We start from the raw sequence: 24,031 nt of genomic DNA on the forward strand, positions 1-24,031 counted from the left end.
TCCAACGAGCCAGAGAAATTAGAAATGGCAGAATGGGGATGGCTGGAAAGAAAGGGCTGCAAGTTGCTGTTGATGCTTTCTTCTTCTTCCAAGCTCACTGGAAGAACAAATTAAGATAAATGTACAGATGGGAAACTGTTCACAGGGTTCTGCATTTATTTTGATGCTTCCCAGGCTTAACTCACAAACTCAGGACAAGCTGCAACAATTGTGTATAAGTCAGACACGTGTAGCCCAAAGTTCTGCCTGGATTTTTTTTAGTGAATATGCACTGCTGCCCCACCCCATCAACAGCACAAAGCTCTCCTATATATCCTACTCCTGTGCTACATCTTTCCTCTGCCACACCTGCCGTTTGGTTCCCTAGATGCACGTCAGCCTCCCAATTCTAACCCTGTCTTAGATCCTGAATGAAGTTCTTTCTCTCCCTGGCTGCACAGATCACCCACTTCATCTGCAGCACTCAGGTATGTTTGTGTTTTTATCACTGAAAGGTGGGGGTAACGTATTTCATTGCAGGACAGAGGAGAAACTAAGGAGGGGTAAATCAATTGTATATTTAAAATATTTGGGGGGGAGCCCTCAACATTTAAAACAATAATAGATCAGATCATTTACTAGGGAACTAATTTAGAATGCATAGCTTTGTTGTAATTTTATACTGGACTTTTTAATTATTTAATTGACCTATGTGTAATGATTGTTAATGCTGCCACCATCATTCGTTTAATACTGCTTGCATATATTGTGTTTTCGTGACACTGCAAGTCCTTTTGGGTATTCCAAAAGGCAGTGTATAAATAAATTTGTAAATAAGATAATAAGAAGAGAGTTACTGAAATCCAATCGAACAGGTTCCTGGGCTGGGATATACCGTAGTTTAGGGGTTTTTGTTGCTGATGTTAATATTATTATTATTCTTTGCATCGTTAATTTTAGATCCTATGATTTATGTGGAAATTGTTCCATTTGATTGTGTACTTTTTGCTGTGTTTTATTTATTGCTTATTACTACTTTTGTTATGTTTGCAATTATACGTATCCCATGATTCAGAGGCTGGTGCGAACGGCGGTAGAGCCACGAATGAAGCCATGGTTCCGATGCCTACGTGGATGGCGATGGAGACTGCACAGTGCTCTAGCCAGAACGGTCAGCTCTGAATGTGATTTCGCTCAGTGATCAGCTCATTGCATGTCCGATTCTGGCTGTGCTCTGCTGTCCTTCCATCCCATCCTCGTCGCCAGTATTAAATAATGGGTGGACAACAGAGCGGTTCTTCAAGAAGCTCTTTATTCGGAAGCCAGAACAGAACTGAACTGCATTGCCGAGCCGGCCTGCTTTTATAGAGGCTAGCTCAAACAATGTATCAAACATAATTCAAAGTTCCCTCCTAAACTTCCCTCCTAAAACAACTGTCAAGGACCTGAGGGAAAACTATATACACTAATACATAACATAAATCTTCTTATCTTGTAAGCTGCCTTTAGCATGGTGTTTTAACTATGGAAAGACGGTGTACAAATAAAGTGATGAAGATGACACAGCCAGACTGTGTAATTGGAGACATAATTGGTACAACCTTGTGGAGCTTTACAGCCACATCTATTCCTGTGATAGCAGCTGCACTTTCCCCTAAATTAAACACAATAATATAATAATATAATTTACCCTGCCCATCTGGCTGGGTTTCCCCAGCCACTCTGAGCGGCTCGCAAACAAATATTAAAAACACAATACAGCATCAAACATTTAAAACTTCCCTAAACAGGGCTGCCTTCAGATGTCTTTTAAAAGCAGGATACAGTGGTACCTCGGTTTATGAACACAAATGGTTCCGGAAGTCTGTTCATAAACTGAAGTGTTCATAAACTGAAGCGAACTTTCCGAATGAAAGTAATGGAAAGTGGATTAATCCGTTCCAGATGGGTCCGCGGAGTACTCAACCTGAAGCATACTTAACCCCAAGCATGGGTGTGATTGGTTCCGGAAGTCTGTTCATAAACTGAAGCGTTCATAAACTGAAGCAAACTTTCCCATTGAAAGTAATGGAAAGTGAATTAATCCGTTCCAGATGGGTCCACAGCGTTTGTAAACTGAAAGTTCGTAAACTGAGTTGTTCATAAACCAAGGTTCCACTGTAGTTGCTTATTTCCTTGACATCTGATGGGGGGGCATTCCACAGGGCGGGCGCTACCACCGAGAAGGCCCTCTGCCTGGTTCCCTGTAACCTCACTTCTCGCAGTGAGGTAACCGCCAGAAGGCCCTCGGGCACTGGACCTCGGTGTCTGGGCCAAACGACGGGGGTGGAGACGCTCCTTCAGGTATAATGGGCAGCACCAACACTTTGAATTGTGCTTGGAAACATACTGAATGCAAGGCTAAGAAACCTGCATTCGAATTCCTAGAAGCTTCAGAGGGCATGCTTGTCCGATTCAGTATTTTTACTTAGAGAAGCAATGTCTTGCTTTCTGATTACCGTATGTTCTTGCTAAGGACAAAAGAAGACTTTCTCTCAGATGGTATTTTGAAACAAACTGACCTAACTGCCCAGTCTGGGATCAGAATGAGGATTGTAATTCAAAGGATTGTGTGTCACTTCTTGGATGACACACATCTACCCCTATGTTGTGGTGCAATTTAGGTTATTAAAATGCACACACAAATGCTTATACGCATACAAAGCATTTGAAAGATGTGTACCATTTATTTATTTTTTCATTCAATAAAAAAAAAATGCAAGCTCTCTCTCTCTCTCACACATACAAACATACACACCCGAGAATGCAATAGGCCTATGAAAGAGCATATATGAAACTTAGATGAAATGGAAATTAGTTCAGGCAAGAAACCATTTGAGGACTGAAAAGATGAAGGGAAGAGCCTAAAATTAGTTCAATCATCTCCCAGTTTACAAAGCCTCCTGAGAATATGAGACGGGCAAAACACAAGGAATCCACAGAGAAAAGATACATGAATGAGCGCATGACCCTGCCTCATGCAAAGTCTATCTCACCCAATACTAACAGATAGTCTGTCTATTTTAACTGGCAGTAGCTCTCCAGAAACTTGGACAGGATTTTTTATATATATTTTTGGGGGAGGGGGGTACTGGATAATAATTGTGTTAACCGGAAATGTCAGAAAGAAATGTCAGAAGCTAAGCTTGGGTCTCATACATGCAAGGCTTGATGACAGCGTAGTTGGTAGAGCATGAGACTCTTAACCCGAAGGTGAAAATTTCCTGCGTTGCCGGGGGGGGGGGGGGTTGTTGGACTAAAAGACCTTGGCGGGGCTTTTCAACTCTACAATTCTATGATTCCATGATTCTATATGCTCTAGAATTGAGCCGGAGCCCTCCGTGTTTTGAAGGCCAGGCCACAGAACAAAGCCAACAGCAGCAGAGCAGAGACAAAGTGAAGAAGACCATCATCAATGGACATACATTGGGCCTGCTACTTATGCAAGGGTTCAGTTCCGAGGGTCTGAGCACAAAGACAAAGTCAGGAACCCTGGAACTGCCTCCCCCTGTGTGAGGCAGAGGGCTGCTTACAGGGGTCTAGGAAGATGGGGTGGGTGGGGGGAATTTCCAGACTCTAGTAAATGAGGCTGCACCTTCTTACAGGAATTTGAGGGGGGGCAGAGCTCTGCACCTTATACCTTACAGGAATTTGAGGGGGGGCAGAGGCCCCCACCTTCTACCATGAGGCCAGTACAGAAGGAGCCACACCATGCTTACCAAGCTTTAGGAAGTTGTGGGGGGCTCTAGGATGCTACCAGAGCCCTCATGCTGCCTTCCCAAAGCCAGCAGCACCCCAGCTTTGGGAAGGAGGTGCTTGGGCCCAGAGCCTTCCTACTACCTTCCTAAATCCAGGTAAACAAGGCCAGTGCCTTTGAGAAGGAGGCAGGAAGGCTTGGCATTCCCTTCACCTCTCCATTCTGTATCATTGCTGCAGTGGCCCCCCCCTGCAGTCTAACCTGTCTCAGTACCCTAAAACTGCCCCTGCTGGCAGTGTCCTAGCGTCCTGGGATGCTTCCAGAGCCCTCCTGCCACCTTTCCAAAGCTAGGTAAAGGTGAGGAGCCCGCTGCCTTCCCAAAGCCCTGTAAATGAGGAAAACCCGCTCGGTGTGCAGGTGGGGAAATAAAGAAATGGAGAGCACTGAGTTTTTTATTCATTTCCCTCCCACCTATCTGCATAAAGTTATGATTGTGTAAGGCAGGCATCCCCAAACTCGGCCCTCCAGATGTTCTGGGACTACAATTCCCATCATCCCTGACCACTGGTCCTGTTAGCTAGGGATGATGGGAGTTGTATTCCCAGAACATCTAGAGGGCCGAGTTTGGGGGTGCCTGGTGTAAGGTAAAATGAGTGCAAGTTGTGGGTTTAGCATACTGTATACAGAAAGCAGTTAAGAAACAGAAGGTCCTTCCCCGCTGGTTGGTTGTTGTTGTTCTTTGGGGGGGGGTGAGTGTGTTCTATAACATGTCATTGATGTGATAATTGTGCATTAGTGGTGCACTGGGCAATCCACACATCATTCTCATCTCTTGTTGAGTCTGTAGTGCTTCGCCAATGTCATCGCTTTATTGCCATCTGGGAGGGACAAATTTGCACTACAGTATAGCAAAACAGAAATGGGACCAATACAAGAACAAGAACAAGAACTCTTGTGGAAGGAAGAGCTACAGGATTTCATCAGAAAGCCAGAGACATGCACTGATAGAAAATGAAGCAGTTATGTCACCTCACAACGTTTTACAGATGCAAAGAGTATCGAAAGCAGAATCATGTATAACCTCTCTTATATCAGCATAACACTAATCATCATGAATGCACAATATAAAGGACACCTGGAAAGGACCTCAGTTTCCCCAGAAGGCTTTTTATTCCAGTAGGACCAGTCAGAGAGAACAGTTGATATAGTCACCTCACCACAGCAGTTCCAGGCTGCTGAGTCCCAGCCAAGCAGCAACCGAATTAATGCTAAATCAGAACAATGACTGACATGAACCATACAGCCAGCTATTTTTCCTTTTACATTTCATTCTTCCTTCCTTCCTTTCCCCTTCTCATCTATTTACAGTGGGTTCGGTGGGGGGGGGGACTATCCATTTCTTCATATGTTTTAACATAAGTACATTTGTATTCTAAGCATATTTTTTTTAAAAAAATGAGGGACAGATCTAAAGGAAAGCACCTCAAATATTTTTCCACCAGCCAAAAATAAAATGAGGATTCCAACCTTACAAAGCCACTCTAAAAAGAGAAATCTAAGAGATCCAAGGTTGCCAAAGCAGAAGAAAAATGGAGGCAGGGAAGAGAAAGGAGTCCTGCAGTCTTTAAGGAAATGGTTTCATTATATTAACGCTATTGCTGTACTTCCTTATAAAGCAACCTCACTTAAAACCAACCGCCAAATAAATATTCCTGGAGTCACTTAAATGACTGACAGAGTAAAAGAAATTACTCCATTAAATGCACTGCTCCCCCCCCCTTTCAGTCTTCACATCTCCAGCTTATCAGGCACACATTTATATATACTTGCAGTAGATAGAAGAGACAGAGAGAAAACTCTGCATCAAGGTAAAAGTAGAATGGAAGTCCCAAATTGTTTTCAATAGACTGCAGCATAATAAATTGAAATTTCAAGTAAGAACCATAAGTCATAAGATGACATTTCAGTACATGCAATAAGGTTCTGCTTTCATTCTCCTCCCCATTCTACCTTTTGCACATCTCCACAATTTAAACAAAAAAATATAAACTAAAGTGTATCTTAATTTATTCCAACTCAGAAGCATTGCAGAAAGTTTTATCCCTCCCGAACCCCAAATCTGGTGAGACATGGAACTTTGGGAAGAAACTGCCAGTGCTCTGTCCAGACCCAGTGGTGCTGGGTTTCGGGAAGGAGATGCAAAGGCTCTGGAAAAATCTCACTCTCACACCACCTTCCCAAACCAGGGGAGTGAAGTGCCAGGCTTTGAAAAGGAGCCACGGGGGCTTGGCAGTGCAAGAGACAGAGAAGCAGGGGGGTACTGGATTTTGGCCCTGCATAGGGTACTACTGAAATTTGAGACCCCAAGGTCTGCCAGTGCTTTGACTCCACAACATGCCAGAGCCATCCCGCTGCCTTCCCAAAGTCAGGGAAGCGAGCCACCCAAAGCCAAAGTTGCTGCCTTTCCAAAGCGGGCAAGTGAGATGGCAGGCTTTGGAAAAGAGATGTAAAGATATGAGGGCTCTAGGTCCTGGCACTGGCTCTAGCAGCTTTCCAGAGCCCTTCTGCTGCCTTTGCGACAGCCTCATGAAAGGTATAACATTGTCCTGGTACTGGGCTCTGGAAATGAGGCACGAGGGCTGAAGGTTTTGGAAAGGAGGCCCTGGCTTTGCAAAGGAAGCACTGTCTTTACAAAACTGGGAAAGGGAAATGCCAGGCAAATGTTTGGGAAGGAGGTGCAAAGGCTCTGAGGGAGGTGGTGGCACTTTCCCAAAGCTAGGAAAGCAAGGTGTGAGGCTTTGGGAAGCAGGTGCAAGGCTACGGAAATGAGATGCAAGGATTTGGGAAGGACGTATTTATGCTGCACCATCCCAGAACCCTTCCACAGGTGAGACAGTTGCCAGAGCCCTCCCTGCCCGCTTCCTAAAGCTGGGTGAGGTGCAGGGCATTGAAAAGGAAGTGGGAGGGCTCTGGCAACTGTCTAAGCACTGGGCATTGGGAAGAATGCCCTAGAGCCCTCCCAGACCTTCCCAAAGCCAGGTAAATGAGGAAAACCCTCTCAGTGCATGGGTGAAGGGGAAATAAATAAAAGGAGAGAGGAAGTACAAGGTTGTGATTGAATAAGTAAAGTGGGCACAAGCTGTGGGTTTATGGTACACAGAAAGTAGTTAAGAAACTGAAGTCCTTCCATACTTCAGTATTGTGTTTTTGTGGGTGAGCCCTATTTGCTACAGCAGAAGGGAGAGGGAGTGATAGGACTATACTGCATCAATATTAAGAAACCATTCAAAAGTGGGTTTTTTTGTTAGGAAGTAAGCCCTATTAGTCTGTTGTCATAAACGTTTGCAGCAAAACATACAAAATGCCTTTAAGCAAAATGTCTTTAGGACTCTCAGTGAAAGCTATTCAATTCCCAGAGGAATTTTTCAAGAGCCTCCTGTTTGTGGAGCCAGGTGACAAATGCGAAGCTTCTTAGGAACCACAAAGCTCTTCGTTGTTAGAGAAACAGGAGGCATCTCTGAGTTGCGACCTGGCAGACTCTAGGCCAGTGTGCTGAACAGTAAATAAAACAAAAGAGAGAACAACAGTTTTGTATATCATCACTGCAGAGCATTGCAAGTGACCCAACTGCATACAAATGTGGGTACCAATACAGCTCTATCTGCAGGTTTGCTGGTATGCATCACCCCCCCCCTTGCTTAACGACTTCCACCACTTCTTCTATCTGAAGAAGTGTGCATGCACACGAAAGCTCATACCAATGACAAACTTAGTTGGTCTCTAAGGTGCTGCTGAAAGGATTCCCCCCCCCCCGACTATGTCAGACCAACATGGCTACCTACCTGTAACTGGACTTCCACCACCACTGTCTGACTGTGGCTTATAAGCTAGAAACCTCCAAAGTTTCTCCATGGGGCAACAAAGCCAAAAGCATTTTGATGCACTATGAGCGGCAAGAAGCACACAATGACTGATGGAAGTATCTCAGCATACTTTAAATAAAATGAGGGTCAGCCCTGCTCATCCTGGGATCCAAAAGAGTAATTTAAAGCACACATTAAGCTAGTGCAAAGGGAACCAATGGTCTATCCCATTTACAACCTAGCAAATTACAGTCATACCTTGGTTTAAGTACGCCTCGGTTTGAGTACTTTCAGTTTAAGTACTCCGCGGACCCATCTGGAACAGATTAAGCCACTTTCCATTACTTTCAATGGGAAAGTTCGCTTCAGGTTAAGTACGCTTCAGGTTAAGTACAGACTTCCGGAACCAATTGTGTACTTAAACCGAGGTACCACTGACCAGCCCAATCATAGAGCATCTTGAGTCCGTTACCGCAATTTCTCATGGCAAGTTCTCTGTTATAATTTAATTATCCTTACTGTGGTTATGCAAATTGTATGCTACCTTGCTGTATTATTTCATTATCAAATTTATATCACAACTCTTCCTCCCAAAGAAGTGCAGGGTGGCAAACAAACAAATGACAAAGCACCTAAAAAGACTCCCAATATAGAGGCAGACTGGGAAAGCGGTCTACTTAAAAGGCTTGTTGGGAAAGGAAGGTCTTGAAAGGAAGCTACCAAAAAAACCAAGAGACTGTACTATATTTGATGAGAGGGAATTTCAAATGATAGGTGCCACAACAGTTAAAGTCCTGATCCAACATTGTGCAGAATAGACCTCCTGCAGGATCAATCCTGCAGTCCTCACCTGCAGGGTTGATCAGGTATATAAGGGGCGATCTTTCAGGTATCTTGGTTCCAAACTGTATATGGCTCTATACCAGCACCTCAAACTTTTCCCTTGAACTTATTTCAGTAAATAAAATAAAGCCATCCTTTGCTTAGAGAAGTACTGCCTGGTTTTGAGAGATGCTGCTAGTGGCAGAAATAAAAGAAATCCCCACTGCATCCATCCAAAAGAACTCAGAACCACCGAGGGTAGAGGACAAACTGCAGTATGCATTTCTGCATAGCAATCTGAAATTTTGAAACAGAATTATACCAGTTGATGCCCTGCATTAGCGATATTTGTTCAAAACTATCAGAAGCTGATTAGGATGCACATGAAAATTGAATAGGGCCACAAAGCAAAAAAAAAAAAAATTAAACACACACACACACACACAGAGAGAGAGAGAGAGAGAGAGAGAGAGAGAGAGAGAGAGAGAGAGAGAGAGAGAGTTGTATAATAAGTATATTTATTAAGCAGTATGCTTTCTTGGTACACCACACTGGTTCTCTTCTGGCCTTGCCATTACTGCTGGTATAGTGGACCGGTTAAGGATGGAAGTATGATAAAGAAGAAGGGGGTTATATGGAAAGAGATTGTGAACTGCAGGCACCTACAGACCACCCTCTGCCAACTCAACCAGGCTAAGTCAGGCTCCCGCTTTCCATATCTTAAACCTCCATTTTACTCACTGCCTATCTTATCAAAGATAGCGTAAAATTCTGCTCTGGCTTCCTGTTCCTCCTTCTGTGACACCTTCAATTGAAATTAAATTCCACAGAGATAACTGCACATTGCATTAAAAAGATTTATAAATAAATGAGTGGTGTGGAAGCTAGGCCTTAATTAAAAAGTCACACACACACACACACACACACACACACACACACACCTCTTTAGCAAAGGGCTCCATGTAGCTTGTTGTAAAGGAGAGCTAAATTGTGCAGCCTTTGCTCAGTCGAGTCCAGCTTCCAGCACTAACTAGAGCATACCGTCTCAGAATAAACGTGAGCTGAAGCTTGCAATACTTATAAAGCAAAACCACAGTTACGTAGCTGTCACAAGAATTTTACCTGAAGCAAAACCAAGATCATCTTCAGGCCAGACATTTAAGGAAACTCAACCAAATACAGTTATAAGGCAACTTATATTATGCCTTGTTCAAGTTCTACGCACACTTATCAATGATGTATTCAAAAATGTATCCAGAATGCCCAGCAAGGCCTTTGAAATTGCCCCAAAGGGTTCCCTTCAGTCTGATGGGTTTTGGGGGTGCCTTCTCCAACTTGTAATTGGTGCAAAAGTAGTGCATTAGTGGTGGATTATACTGGACCATGCACACATCTTTTGTTGTTTGTGATGCTTCCCGAACATCACTCTTGCACTGCGGTGTCACAACAGCGGGGCAAAAAAAGAGGAAAACAAACACACCCAGACACAAATAAACCAGAACATTTGTGAAATAAAAAGTTGCAGGAAACAAATCACTATGTCCACACCAAATCATTGGCACTGCAAACAGTGTTGAAAGTGAAATTGCATATAATCACCACAATACTGTACCATCGCGAGCACAAATCATGACTGAACAATCAAAAGGATGTCGGAGGCAGTTCACTGAGTTTGGGATTGTGCATTCAGAGACGTAGGTGAGCACATTGATCCATCTAGCCCAGAACTGTTTACACTGACTGGAAATGGCTGTCCAGCACTTCAAAAGAGTCTTTCCTAGACCTACCTGAAGATTCTGGGTATGACTCTCAGTTCTTCTGCATACAAATCACGGGCTTCATCAGCAAGCCATAACCCATTCCCCAGTAATGCAATGCAGAAGATTTTGAAAAATTCATATAATTGGTGGCGATTTGGGATGACTTGACAGGAGGCCTTGAAATAAGACCCCAAACAGCTTTTTTAAAGAAAAAAGAGAGAGATCTGGTTCTATTGAAATACCTATTATGTGCTTCCCAAATGCCATTCACCCACAGAAACATAAATGTCTCTGATACACCTTTTCTTTATCTGCACTTGAAAAGAGCGGGGGGGGGGGAATCAGTGCTATAAAGTGTTGGTTTTTTATTTTTAAAAACGAGGGAAATAAGGTTTTTTTAAAAAAGTAACATATCTGCTGCAGGTGATAAATTGATAATCTACAGAGGCCACTTTTATTCCACCCACAACACAAAAGGAAGAGTTAGAAGTGAAGTTTAAAATCTGCTAACAGGGATTTTGCAAGCAGAGAAAGGTAATAGCACGTTATACAATTTCTGTCAAGTCACTCTACTAAACTCAGACAATAATTGAAAGAGATTGACTTTCAAACTATTTGGAATAATGAAATGCAGAAAGTCCCTTTGCAAACCCCGTAGGATGATGGAATGCACCCTTCCAATTTACTTTTTTTTTCCTGCTTGCTCCTTATTTCATCCCATCTTTCCTATGTCTAAGCACTTATTTCTGCCAAGAGCATCAGCCTTCAGGAGAAGCCTGTGTTAAAGTTCAGTTTCACACACTTGGCCACTGTAGGCAACAAAATGGCTGCAGCGCAGCACTCTACACAATTGCTCAGGGATATAGACCAGTGACATCACCAGGACTTGCTCCCAAGCAAGATGAGGCTGCAGACAGCACGGTGCTTCTACACCACATTTGCTTCATGGTAGGAAGAACCTCCAGGGCTAGAATCCTGACCCTGCTAACTCAACATCAATGAGACTTTCAAATGAGCTAAAGGATGCTGGAGTTCTGAGAGCAGGTCAACATTAAACACAGAGAACCACCTTCTTCCCAAGGACATGTGTCCTATCAAGGGCAAGTGTTTTCAGAATTGCAAAACCAGGGATTTCGTCATCCTCTTATCTTCTGTAGACTCAGTAGTATTATGCTCAGAGGAACATAGTGACAGATTTTGGACACAAATAACAGAACTGGCTCTTATGACTTGTACGACCCTATTTCTAGGTAGCTCACATAGCACCGCCTCTGAACTACCGGTACTTAGAAGCAGGCAAGCATTTACCAAGGGATGTGCTCACCCCCATCAAGCTTAAGGCAAGGGCAAGCAGCAAGCAGCCCAATGGCTCAAAATTTGAGTCATGCGCAAAATTCCCACAGAACATTTCACATGAACTTTCCATGTACAGGATGTTTACAGAGCTCCAACAGTGCCATGGAATGGCATTATGGGCAGAAAGACAAACATATGGAATGGGAAATGCATTGTTTTCCCGTTGCTCAACATTTCGCTAGGACTTGTAGAATGCATAAGTCTATGTGTTCCTTCTTCCCAATAACCTCGCAGAGCAAATCACTCGCTATCATTCTTAGCGCATCAAGGCGGTGCTCTCAGATTGCACTCACTGTGGAGTAACCCCCACAAAATACAATGAGGCTGACTTACGTTGAGAGTAATTATGCCTAGAACCAAATCATAGATATATGAGGTCAACCAGTCTGAGGCTACAGAAACAAAGTGAATGCAAGACCAGAAGAGAGAAAAGCTTGCCTATGTCCCCAGTACATTCTCAACCCTTTGAATTCACCGGAGAAAACAATGTTCTGCATAAAGCCAACACACCTTTTAGGTAGCCTCACTAATTTTATGTGCTGACTTAACTATATCTTTGTGAACAAAGGAATGGCATGGTGAAACACATTCTATAGCACTCCAAATCAAGATTCATGCATTATATGCCAATACTGAACTATGCAGATTAAATTTTGCTGCTTGCAGTTCCTAAAACTCCATTACCTTATACTACAACGTACCTTCATTCTTTTTGGATATTAACCATAACGTAGCCTTAAGTGCACTATCAGAAGTTAAACCACCTACAGTTCCCCGAGTGAACCAAAACCAACTCAACACATTCCTTCCTTCCAACAGTGATGCTCATCTGTCCCAGGAAAAGCTTCATCAAGCCCATAACATGAATCAAGCAGTCATCTCATCTAGAACACAAAGAAACCAGAAGCTGCTTTAAAAAAAAAAAAAAAAAGGTCAGGTTCTTCCAGCCCCTAGACCCTCACCACTTTCTGATGATCACCATCAGAAACAGACTTTAACAGCCTGCAATGTGTACATATAATGCAGGCTGCATCAGTAGGCTCTGGTTATAGCTCAAAGCACAATTTGGATGGGTAAATAATAAACCACTAAGCAAATGAGTGCTAAAAAGAACGGAAGGAGATGGACACAATCTTAACTATATGAGAGAGCGACAGAATGTTGCCTAGGCCCATGTAAGAATACAAATGAGTTAGAGGTCCAAATCTTTGATCTTCCTTTTTGCAGAGGCTGTGATGTATAAAACCAATTGTACCAAGCAGACAGTCCTATGCTGAATATAAATTATCCTGCAACTATGGTCATGTTTAAAAGAAAAGAAGGAAGAGCTATACAGCCATGAAGCAATAATACTTCTTTATGGGGTGGGGGAATTAAAATGCAGTTATCTGTATGGGTAACCACCCTGAGGGAAGAAATAAAGCAACAGATATGCACCTTAACTGTTTAATTTGACAGAAGGAGGATTTAAATAGAAAACGTTCACACATCTTGCAATAACAGCAGCATCTCGTTACTTGCTACCCATGAGAGAGTTGATTCTGCCATACCATCCATACACACATATATATATATAATCACAAGAATCATTGACTTAAGTAATGTTCAGTTTTATTTTCAGATTTGACTACAGACACAGCTGAAGTAGAACATGCCTGGAAATTTAAAGACCTCTCTCTGCCAGCTCACTCTTCAAAAGAGCTTGCCTTTTGCTTATCAAGCTAACCCCTCGCGTCTCCAGGGTTTAAGTCATTGATATTCTGATCCCGTATTTGCAATTGACACCCACATGCCAATTTTTCTACATAGACACACACACACAAACAAACAATATAGATAAAAAAAACATGGGGTGGTTTTTAGTTTTTGCTTAGCGGGGTTTTTCTGTGCTGTGCTGTACTGTACTGTACTGCATAATGTAAACTCATGCCTCCTTCTCTCGCTTTCACCTTTATCTTATGCAAAATTTACAGTTTTGGAAGCATTCAAGTATGAAGGCATACCCCGAGTTCCCTTTCACATTTCAGATGTGAAAACAAACCATTTCTGACAAGCCAATAAAGCTTTATTTGAATATATTTACTGAAGTCAGTCTCTCTCTCTCTCTCTCTCTGTGTGTGTGTGTGTGTGTGTGTGTGAGAGAGAGAGAGAGAGAGAGAGAGAGAGAGAGAGAGAGAACTTAGCCCCATCCTAGAGCTGTTGGCAATGTTACAGGAGAGGTTTCTGCTGGACACTTTCTGCACAATAAAGAACTTTGTTTAACTTGCAAGCTTGCACACCAATTCCATTGACAGAAAAAGTCACTCATCTGTCATTTTCCATTACCAATCTGGGAAACCTTGACAGATAAAATAAAATAAAAACTCCACAAGGTTCTAATTAGATTTTTTTTTTAATTTGTAGTGTTACTTATGGAGGAAATCAGTCATTTTGTAAGAGTTCACTGGGCAGAGGAAGTAACTTCTTGCCTCAATACTTCTCCCCTGCCCCACTTTAAACAATTCATTGCTCCTATTTCAGCCCAAAATTTACTTGCATCCTTTCATTCGTTTATAACCTTGGCTCATTTGCAGCAAGAGTTCTGCTTGGATCTTCTGCATTTTCATATTTACAGCAGTGGGAAGTTGAAATATTATTGCCTTCACCATCGCATCATGCTCAGAGACCCTATGAGATGCTCCGAGGGCACTTTCCATTTTTGATGGGCCAACACTCCTGCATTATCAATATTCTCTGCTTTTTATTTTATTCTAAAACATCAGATCAGGGTGGAAGTCACAGGCTTTGCCTAAGGCAACAGGCTCTTTATTTTTTGCCTTCTTAACAAAATGCTTGCACTCAAGCTATTTTAAGGCAATGCTGTATTCGCATGGTCCACGCCCCCTCCCCCCCCACGCATGATCATACAGAACCTAATGCCTCCTCCCCTGCTCCTCATCTCAGACCTCAGAGCTACTTCTTACAAGTTATTACTATGCTAAGCTTGCATTCAGGAAAAGAGAGAGAGACCCTCCGTTCTGCAGCCAAGCTGCAATATTTCCATCTGCAGCCAGCAGGTTTTAAAGATCCACACTGTGACCAATTTCTACCTAGGAAGGGGGAGGGAGCCATATTCTGATTCCTGTTTTACTCACTTTCTCCCACTACTGCTAAGGAAAGAGAAAGCCATGCTTAGCTTAGTGCTCCCTAAGTCTTTCCTTTCCAGGTCCATGCAGAGCTGGAACTAGCTATCAGAGATATGAAATGTTAAATTTCTTCTCCCGCTCATTCAAGGGCTCAAGGAAATCACCAGTATATTTGCCAACCCACCCAAATACTGATCTGTGTTACATCTTATTCTAATATGCCAAATGCACAGTAACTTTAAGCTCATCACCAGAGTTCAAGGAAATCCTTCAATCAGGGAATCTCATCAATCCAGCACATCGCTGGTCCGTGGAGTGTTGTTTTTTACTTTCCCTTACTCTCTGTCTGTCTACAGTATCTGTCTGACACACTCACTCTCTCTGTGTGTGTGAGCAGTTTTTTTAAAAAAATACAATCCCCCGTCTAATGCAGTCTCCATTACAGGATTAAAACTGCATCAATAAAAAACTCCATATGTTTTTCCTCCCCCATTCACATCTCTGACCCTCCCCCCCCCCTTCACTAAGTACTCTGCACCCTGACACTCAAAAGCTGAACTGCTCGCGATGGGCTTTGCATTGCAAACGGGAGGAGAAAGACCGTGCGATCTTCAGCGATCGGGAGAGATCACATCACATATCAGTTTGCGGAAGGGGGGTTCCCCTCCTCCCATAAGCTACACAGTTTGGCTTCTCTCTCTTCCACCACCACCACCACCCCCGCCGCCCTGCAAAATCTAAGCCACGGGTGTACCAGCGCTGCATACCTAGATTGCAAAGATCTACAGTGTGTGAAAGGATAAGGAAGCAAAAGGAGAATCTAGATAGAGAGAAGGCGCTTGCTTGTAGACCGCCAGCGCTCTCCCCAGACGAAGTCTCTCCCCAGCTCTCCTCGAGACGCACCACCCACTTTCTCCGCCTTACCTTGAATTCCTTGTGTGAGCAAGAGAATCTCCGTCTAAAGCTGCTCCTCAGCCATGCCGTTCCTTTCCGTTGCCTTCAAGTCAGACCCCAAGCGCACCATGAGGTGGGTAAAGAAAAGAAAAATCCTTGTTCTGCTCAGAATCTTGGAAAGAATTATTACATGGGTACGGTACGGAGGAGATCGTCTAGGACGAAAAACAGTGAGCTCAAAAACAAAAGTAGTGAGACTGGTGGGGGTGGGTGGGAAGGGGGTGCCCTTCTTCCACAGCGTGAGGAGAAACAGAGACAAAACGAAGAGATCCTAACTTGAGAGTTATTCAAACACGCTTGCTGCTGTAGGGCAAGTGGGAAACCGGGGAAGGCAAGTGAAGTCCGCGTACCCACCGGCTTCTCAACTACCCAAAGGAACGCTGGAAGAAGAGGATGGGGCCAAGTCTGGCAAGCTGCTGGCTGGCTTGATTTGGGTTTCTTTTTTTCTGGGGGGGGGAGAACTTGCACGAAGAGATTCGTTGCAACTTGGAAGGAAGAAATCCTCCAGCTTTATGCAATCACCGGGATGATTTACAACGTCCTTCTTTTCGAGTGCCGAGCCCCTCTGAGAGGTCGGCGGGGGGCGGCGGTGCTGGTGGTGCAGGGGGTCGGAACAAGAGGCGGCTAAGGGCGAGACGATATCCCGTCCCCCTCTCCCAGGAGAGGGGAAGTCCTTTCCCCGGGGCTCAGGTGGCCAGTCTGCCCCAAGAGCTGTCTCGGTCTACGCAGGACTTCCCCCGAAGGCGAGCCGGAGACTCCGGGCGCGCTCCCGCCCGGGGGCTCGAGATTCGTGTTGCTGCTACTGCTGCTGCTGCTGCTGCTCCACGCACTGGCCGCATCCGCTCCGCGCTCCGGCTGCTGCCGTCTGAACTCCGCTTTCCCAACCACTGCCAGCAAGTCCTCGCCGGGGCTGACATCACTGCAAAGGAGGCGGGGAATGGAGGGGGAAATGCAAATGAGGAAGGCGGGTGGAAGAGAAGGAGGGGGGTTAAAAAAGATTTCCCCCTCCCACCGCTCTCCTCCCGTGGTCTTAAAGGGTTCTGTAATCTGCTGCTTTCAGCTCATGGAAAAAGCAGGCGAAGGCATTCAAAGCAAGGCAGAAAGACGCTCGTTTCTCCCAAAAATAATAAGTGACCTTTAATAAATAAAAGAAGGCGGGGGGCTAATAACTCGAGGGTCTGACCGAGCTAGGACCGTTCTTGGGCGTTCGCCTTGGAGAAGGAACAGATGATTAATCTAAAAATTCGTTTCCTTTGATCTTTTTCCTCCCCCCTTGGGTGATACCCAACTTATTCAGAGTAGTCCCATTTGAGTAAATGGAAGCAAGCGATTCTGCTATGAATATAGGGAGCTATCTCATACTGAGGCTGGTCTGTCTAGCTCAGTCTTCAGCAGCCCCAATCCTATCTTGGAGACCTGCTGAGGACTGAACCCAGGAGCTGCTCTGCCACTAAGCTACAAGCCTTTCCTATTCGGCATGAATGCGGCATGGTGGTGGCTCCTAGGCTGCTGTCTTAGCAGGTGCTCTGCTACTCACAAATGGTCCACCCCAGAAGACTCTGGGGCTGGCTATCATTGGGTACCACCTGCTATGTTTATTTGAATTCTGTTTGATTCCAGTCTTTCTCCAGGGACCTCAAGGAAGGGCAGCTCATTCTCTCCACCACCCATCCATGAGGCAAGGTGACGCAATCGCCTCGGGTGGCAGAATCCACAGGGGCAGCAGATCCAGCCTCCAAGGAATGCATTGTCTGCTGCTACAGCTGATGCAGCAGCAGCAATGGCTGCAGTGGGCTCCTTGGAGGCTGAATCGGCCACATCCTTGGCAGCACTCCCCATGCTGCCTCTACAGCAGCCTCTTGGTAAATAGGAGGCACTGCTAGTTTCCTCCCACCCTTGTTCCCAATGTAGATCTTCCCCTGTTCCTGATGTAAATCTTCACTCACCTATTCTCCCCTAGTGGGGAGGTGTCATTTTGTGGTTCGCCTCAAGTGTCAGAATGCAGAGGTGAAGCGTGGGTGGAGCAGGGGAGCCTTAGCCCTGGGCACAGGTTTTTTTTGGGGGGGGGGTCTCATTCCTCATGACACCCTCCCAGCATGCAGCGCACTATGAGAAGGAAGCAACAGGCATGTGCCCTCCCAGCCCTGCACCACCTTTGCAAGTATCACAAAGCAGCACTGGATGTTTCCAGGCCCATAGGCAGGTAGAGCTGGGAATCGTCTCCTGCCTGAATCCCTGAAAAGCTACTGCCAGTCAGTGTGGGCAGTGCTGAGCCAGCTGGACCAGTGGTCTGACTCAGTATAAGTCAGCTTCTTCTGCACAACATCTTTGTGAGATACTAATGGAAAGAGAAGGGGAGGGGCATTAGAGACCGACCTACAGTCATCCAGTGAGTTTAATGACTCAGTGATATTCCTAGTCTTGCCAGTGGAGGCTAGCCCGACCTTTAGGTAGAGTGACAGGTTTGCCTCAAGCAACTGATTGATGCAAAGGCAGAAAACTGTTAAGTTAGGTGAGTGATGGTTATTGTCTTTCTAGTGCCAGGGAGGGGGAGAGGACTTTGTGGCATTTTCTGACCCAAACATCAAAAGGACTTGGCTGCATCCTGGGATACTATGTACCTTGACTTGCCAGGGGAAAGCACCATTTGTTTTTTTTTTTTGTTTTTTTTTAAACATACTTTTTATTAATTTTACAAAATACAAAAAAACAAAAAAACGGTACATACTTAAACCCCTTTTCCACCTCCTTCCTACCCACCCACATGGGTCCTCCCCTGCCACAGAAGTATCCCATGTTTGTGAACAGTCAGAAATGGTCCATTTTATGCTTGGATTTCTGTCCTCCTCCCCCTCCCCTGACCCCAAAGCCCCCCCCCTGCCACCAGGGAGCTCCAGCAAACCAGGGCAGTACGCAGGAGGACATCCATCCAACCATCTATTGTTATACCAAAAAAAGAGAAAAATAGAAATAGGAAAAAAGGGGGAAAAGAAAGGGCGAAGAAAAAAAAGAAAAAGAAAAAAACAATACAAAACAGAAAATTTTTTCTTGCATTCATAGTTGAAAAACCATATTTTATGGGCTTCCCCTCCCCCCCTTCCCCGGTTTTCATCCCTTTTTTATCATCTGCAACAGTTTCTTACTTTATAAAAATACACCTTTGTATCTTATACAACTTATAAATCAATTGTTAACATTTTCATCTAATATTCAAATCACTGAAAATTCAAACTCCCATTTTCTCTTCCCGTGCCTAATTTTTTTTTCTCCCTCTATAAGCCTCCATATTTTCACATTTTCCAAAATCCATTCACTTTTAAAACTATAACTATTCTCAATTTAACCTTACATCCCCGATTACCGGCTCCACCCCCCCCCAATCCAGCAAATTCCAAAATCAGCAGACCAGTTATAAACCTGTTAATCCATCCTTATAATCACAACATCACTTTCCCTTCACCCCACCCCCTGTTTACAGTCTCTTGCCATCCAGGTCACCATACAGGACCCCTGAATTTCTTCTCTTCTCTGCATATTTTTTCCTTCTTCCCTGTGGGCGTTCTGGAGTTCCAATAATACCAATCGTGCCCCCCTCAAAGACAGGGCACTCCATCCAACTTTTTGTAGAGTAGAGTCATCATTTTTTTCATGGTGTGTTTCATTTTGTGTTGAATCATCACAGTCCTCATCTTCATCTTTTCCTTCCCCATCATTGTCATTCTCACATTGCTCTTTTTCAGTGTCAAAAGCTTCATCTCCTAGAAAATCATATTCCGCCATCACCTCCTGAAATTTCTGCTGTAACTCCTGTCGTCGTGTCTCCTCTTGACATAACTCTATTCTTGTTTCCCACATTAAGGTCAAAACAGACCGCTGGAACTCAGGGGAACACTTTTTTGTTGACATATTTCAGTCCTGCCAAGGTCAAAACTTATCACGTGGGGTGGAATATGATCACAGTTTATTTTCTCGACTCCATTTTAACAAGCTGGCTGCATTCTTCAAGTCTTGTTAACAATAAAGTTCGAACTCACATTTCACAAGCACTTAAGCCAAAAAAGAAATTCCACAAAGTCCAGAAATACAAAGTGAAGTAAAAATTGACTTATAAATCCTGATCAACTCACTGAATTGCCTAGGCTGCCGGCTCCCGAGGGAAAGAAAGGTTTTTCTTAGGCTTTACCTCATTGCTGCAGGGCAGTCATAAACCACAGTCTCTCTCCCCTTTTCACCCTGCATCAAAGGGGATATTCTCTTTGATGCCTTTGAGGGATCCTTTTGAATTACAAATCTTCTGTTTATGGCTTCGGGTTTCTATTTACTGTCTCTTTGTTGCCGTGGGGGGGGGGGTGGCTTCCTCTTTTCTCCCCTCTCTCCCAGACCAAATTGTTTTATAATCCAAATCGTGAGGTTACTTACAGTCTTTTCCAATCGTTTTATTTTCGGAAGAATCCAGCGCTCTCCGCCTTCGGCTTGAAGCTTCTCCCTGCTAGAATAACGTTGCCGCTCAAAATGGCCCCCGCGACTTCTACCCTCCTCGCTCCGGAGCTCTTATTAGAGCTAACCGAAGAGTTGGGGAGTCCGGATTGGGTCTGTGCCGAGCAAATTGCCCTCGGGACGCCCTTCCCGAGGTTCTAAGGGGCGCAGCGTTGCTCTCGCTGCCCTCCCCACTCCTAGCAGAGACGGGCCGTCTCGGAGACGAGACGAAACCCCGCCGATCGACGCTGGCGCTGAATCCGGAAGCCACGGGGAAAGCACCATTTGTTCTCCGCCTAATGTAGCAAATTGTCTTGGGCCAGCCCTGATGACAGCCTAACCAAGCCGTCCCTAAACTCTTTCCTCCAGATGTTTCAGACTGCAACTCCATTCCTAACCACGCTGATTGGGGCTTTGCAGTGCAAAACATCTGTAGGACAACAGATTGTGCAGGGCTTTTTCTAAACTCTGCAACCAAAACCCTGGAGAGGAAATCTATCTCACTCAAGAGCTCCTCAAGTACTATGAAACTGGCAGAGTTACTGCACATCAAATGAGGGTTTGGCAACTGCATGAAGTAGAGGGGCCATCCCATTAGGGAAAATAGGGAATCTCAGCCAATCCCAACCTGCTCTGAATCCTTATTTACAACCATTTAAGCTTTGCCTGCTGTTGGCTCTGACTCCACTTGCTTTCTGTCCTACTAGTGAGCCTCTCCCACAAGAGATCTTTTCTGCATTGGCTCCCCATCTGTGGAATGGTCTCCCAAGGGAGGCTTGTCTGGCACTTCCATTATACATATTTACGCACTAGGCAAAAAAAAAGTTCCTTTGGCTGATTAACATATTGTACCCATTTTAAATGTGTTTGTGGGAGGTATGGGGAAGATGGAAATTAGGGAGTGGGGTTGTTCTTACTTTTATTATGTATTTTGTGTTTTTATATTGTATTTTTATGTTGTGAGCCACCCTGGGATCTATGGGGGAAGGGCATATACAAATTTAATAAGCAAATGTTCATCAGCCACCACTAGTGTGAAACAAGAGGCCTTCTACTCATTGAAGCCTGCCATGCATTTTGAAACTCTCAATAAGAAGACTCCAGATTTATGCTATTCTCATGAGCATGGCGGGTGGGCAGGTGAGCAGATGGAAGGGGTTGAATGGAAAAGAAGGATCTATGACTAAGAGGAGAGGATCTATTCAGGTCCCTTCCAGACGGACTGTTTATTGAATACTCATTCTGATTTGCAAAGCTTATATGTAGGTTTGACTATGCCCAGTCTTCACTGAATATTTGTTCTGATTTGTCTGCGCTTTAATCCACTTTAATTGCACAACACTGCATTTTGCATAGGCATTTGAGTCCCTTCTGCAAAATATGGACTTTAGGTGGTGATTTGTTGGCAGAATATTTTGTGGAACCACTGTATAAAATACATGCTGTTTTTTTTTTAAAAAAAGCCTACTTTGGTGGCCAGGTGCAAAAGAGGACATATTTCTTTCAACTTTTAATAGTTGTGTAGAAGTAGGAATTTCAGCTGATGGAACTTCCATAGCAAGCAACACATGCTGAAATTTTTATGTCAGTTTTAAACTACAGCAACCTGTCCTCGCAACCCTCTCCAATATTATTTTTTACCTGACCATGTTCTCTGCAGTATCAGAAGACAGTTCCTCCTCCATGAAGTGCCATATGACTAGTGCCCTCCAAGAACAAGAAATAAACCCTATTAATTATTATTATTTATTAAATTTCTATACCACCCATCATCCAAATATCACAGGGTGGTTTACAATATAAAAACAACACAAAAACACCATAGTAACAAACAAAATCAATACCTCCCCCTCCCCGCAGAGAATCCTATGGATTTAATTTCATTTTTAAAAAAGAAAAGATCTGCCACTTTCATTTTAAAAAAATCTGGGTTGTTTGTTGAGATTTGTGATCTGCCTGGAGTGTATGAAGCTTGCTAAACAAAATAATTAATACATGCTTTAGCAATCACTTTTCCTGAACTTCGCTACCCGGAGGAGATTTTTTTAAAAAAAGAAAAAGAAAAAAAGAAGAGAAGGATACAAATCATAACCAGGGAATGAAATATATTCAGGTCTTGGAAGGCAGAGAAAGTCTGCTTATAGTAGTTTTCCTTTTAGGATTGGAAGATAAACCCCCCACTCGTTCATCATGTAGTGGAGGTGGATTATAGTGTCTGTGCTGCAAAATACCAGCAAAATATCATTGTTGCCTTCCAGTTTGTGCTTACAAAGTGAGACAGGAAGGCTGAAAAGCATTCTGAGGCAGCTGGTTCAGACACCAAATCACTCAGTGCTGCATGCCTACTTCCCGCTTACTAATATTTTATTTAGGGTACACTTGTAATCAATTTACATCAGTCACATTACCGTACTTGGATTTCGCAGGGTATTTCTGAACTGATCTCCCCTTGCCATTTTGTCAGGGAAATGGAAATGAAAACAGCAATCCTAAGGACATTTAGGGCCTCTTGGTGGTGATGCTGCCCCTGAATGTTTCCCAGTTGGCACTCACCTATGGCAGGGCCTTTTCAATGGTGGTTCCCCATATGTGGAGATGAGGTTTCTCTGTCTCTCCCATTATTAACATTCAGATTGAACATTCCTGTTCACCTAGGCATATGATGGCTGTTGACATATACTGTCTGTAGCCACCTTAAAACGATTAACTATGATGGTATGTTTTCAGATGTTCTTCATGTTTTGTTTTGTTTATTTGAAATATGCTTTTCTTCCTTTTAATTGTATTTTTCTCCTTGTTGTTTACCACACTGGGCTCCTCTGGGAGTAAAGTTCGGACAGAAATCTAATAAACAAATACAACTAATAATAATTAATTATTAATTTACTAATAAGAAAGCCCTGGTGAGCCAGCTGCCCCCCTTCCTGCTGGTTTTTATCAGCCAAGATGGACAAGGGTCCAGAGCACGGGGTTGCACTGGTCCAAGCACCTTGTCCACATCCTTGAGCCTTACCAACTGAAACTCATCCAACACAACAGGACTAGACAGTGCTCTGGACGCCCCATGAGATTCATCAGAGTCAAGATCCTGGTGGATGCAAGTGATTTTGTCCTCAAAATGATTGTGTTAAAAAGCAGTTAAAATGATTTTAAAATGTTCAAAACAGTTAGGACATTAAGATAATAATAGCAGCAACAAAAAGCACCAAGAAATATTCCACCCCAATAGTATTCAGTCCCCTTAGCTTTTGTAGCTGGAGTCAGCAAGGGCCCCACTTTCCTAGGCCATGTGGGAAAGGCCTGCAAGACAGGGAACAGGTCTTCCAGGACTCACAGCAAAGATGGTCCACAGTCTCAGCTTTTGTAGCTGCAGTCCTAAACACACTCCATCCTTTTGTAGCTGCATTCTTAACAAACTACAATTCCCATGATTCTTTGGGGGAAGCCATGGCTGATTTAAGTGCTATGACACTGTTTTAAATTGTACCCAGGGCAGATGGGGGCTCTGTTTCACTCTGAGTTGTGAGTTTTGTCATAGCCCTATATCTCTAAAAATATACCTGTGTTTTAATCAAGAACTTGGAGAATAAATTTCAACAAGGACCAAAAGCTGGATTTTAATTATATTGGTGGGAGGGGAGGGGGGAGGAACACACATACAAACAGCTGTAAACATTGCTTCATGAAGCAAATGAGTTAGCTGGCTGATGACAATGTAATTACCTTTCACTTTCTTTACAGTAATGAAGCTCTATAAAAGCTAAGAAAATGAATACTCAAAGACATCACTTTTGTTTTTGTTCTTAACTGTCCACTTAAACAAATGCATTATGCTCCAGTACATCAGCAGGCATTGTTACCCCCAAATTGTTGGTTATGTTTATCAACAATGATACCCCTGACCCAAATTTTATTTATTTTAAAATTTCTAAATTGCTTTCCTGCCACTGTACCAAACAC

General features: G+C 43.8%; 1 protein-coding gene across 1 annotated transcript in view; it reads right to left on the reverse strand.

The window, feature by feature from the left end:
* Window positions 1-16,449, reverse strand: part of PCDH11X (protocadherin 11 X-linked) — a 176,682-nt gene extending 160,233 nt beyond the window's left edge. Inside the window, exon 1 of the mRNA XM_060270233.1 lies at window positions 15,566-16,449. The gene's annotated coding sequence lies outside the window, so the exon portion shown is untranslated. The remainder of the gene's footprint in view (window positions 1-15,565) is intronic.
* Between the last annotated feature and the right edge of the window lie 7,582 nt (window positions 16,450-24,031).

The sequence above is a fragment of the Zootoca vivipara genome, chromosome Z (assembly GCF_963506605.1).
Source record: "Zootoca vivipara chromosome Z, rZooViv1.1, whole genome shotgun sequence".
Lineage (NCBI taxonomy): Eukaryota > Metazoa > Chordata > Lepidosauria > Squamata > Lacertidae > Zootoca > Zootoca vivipara.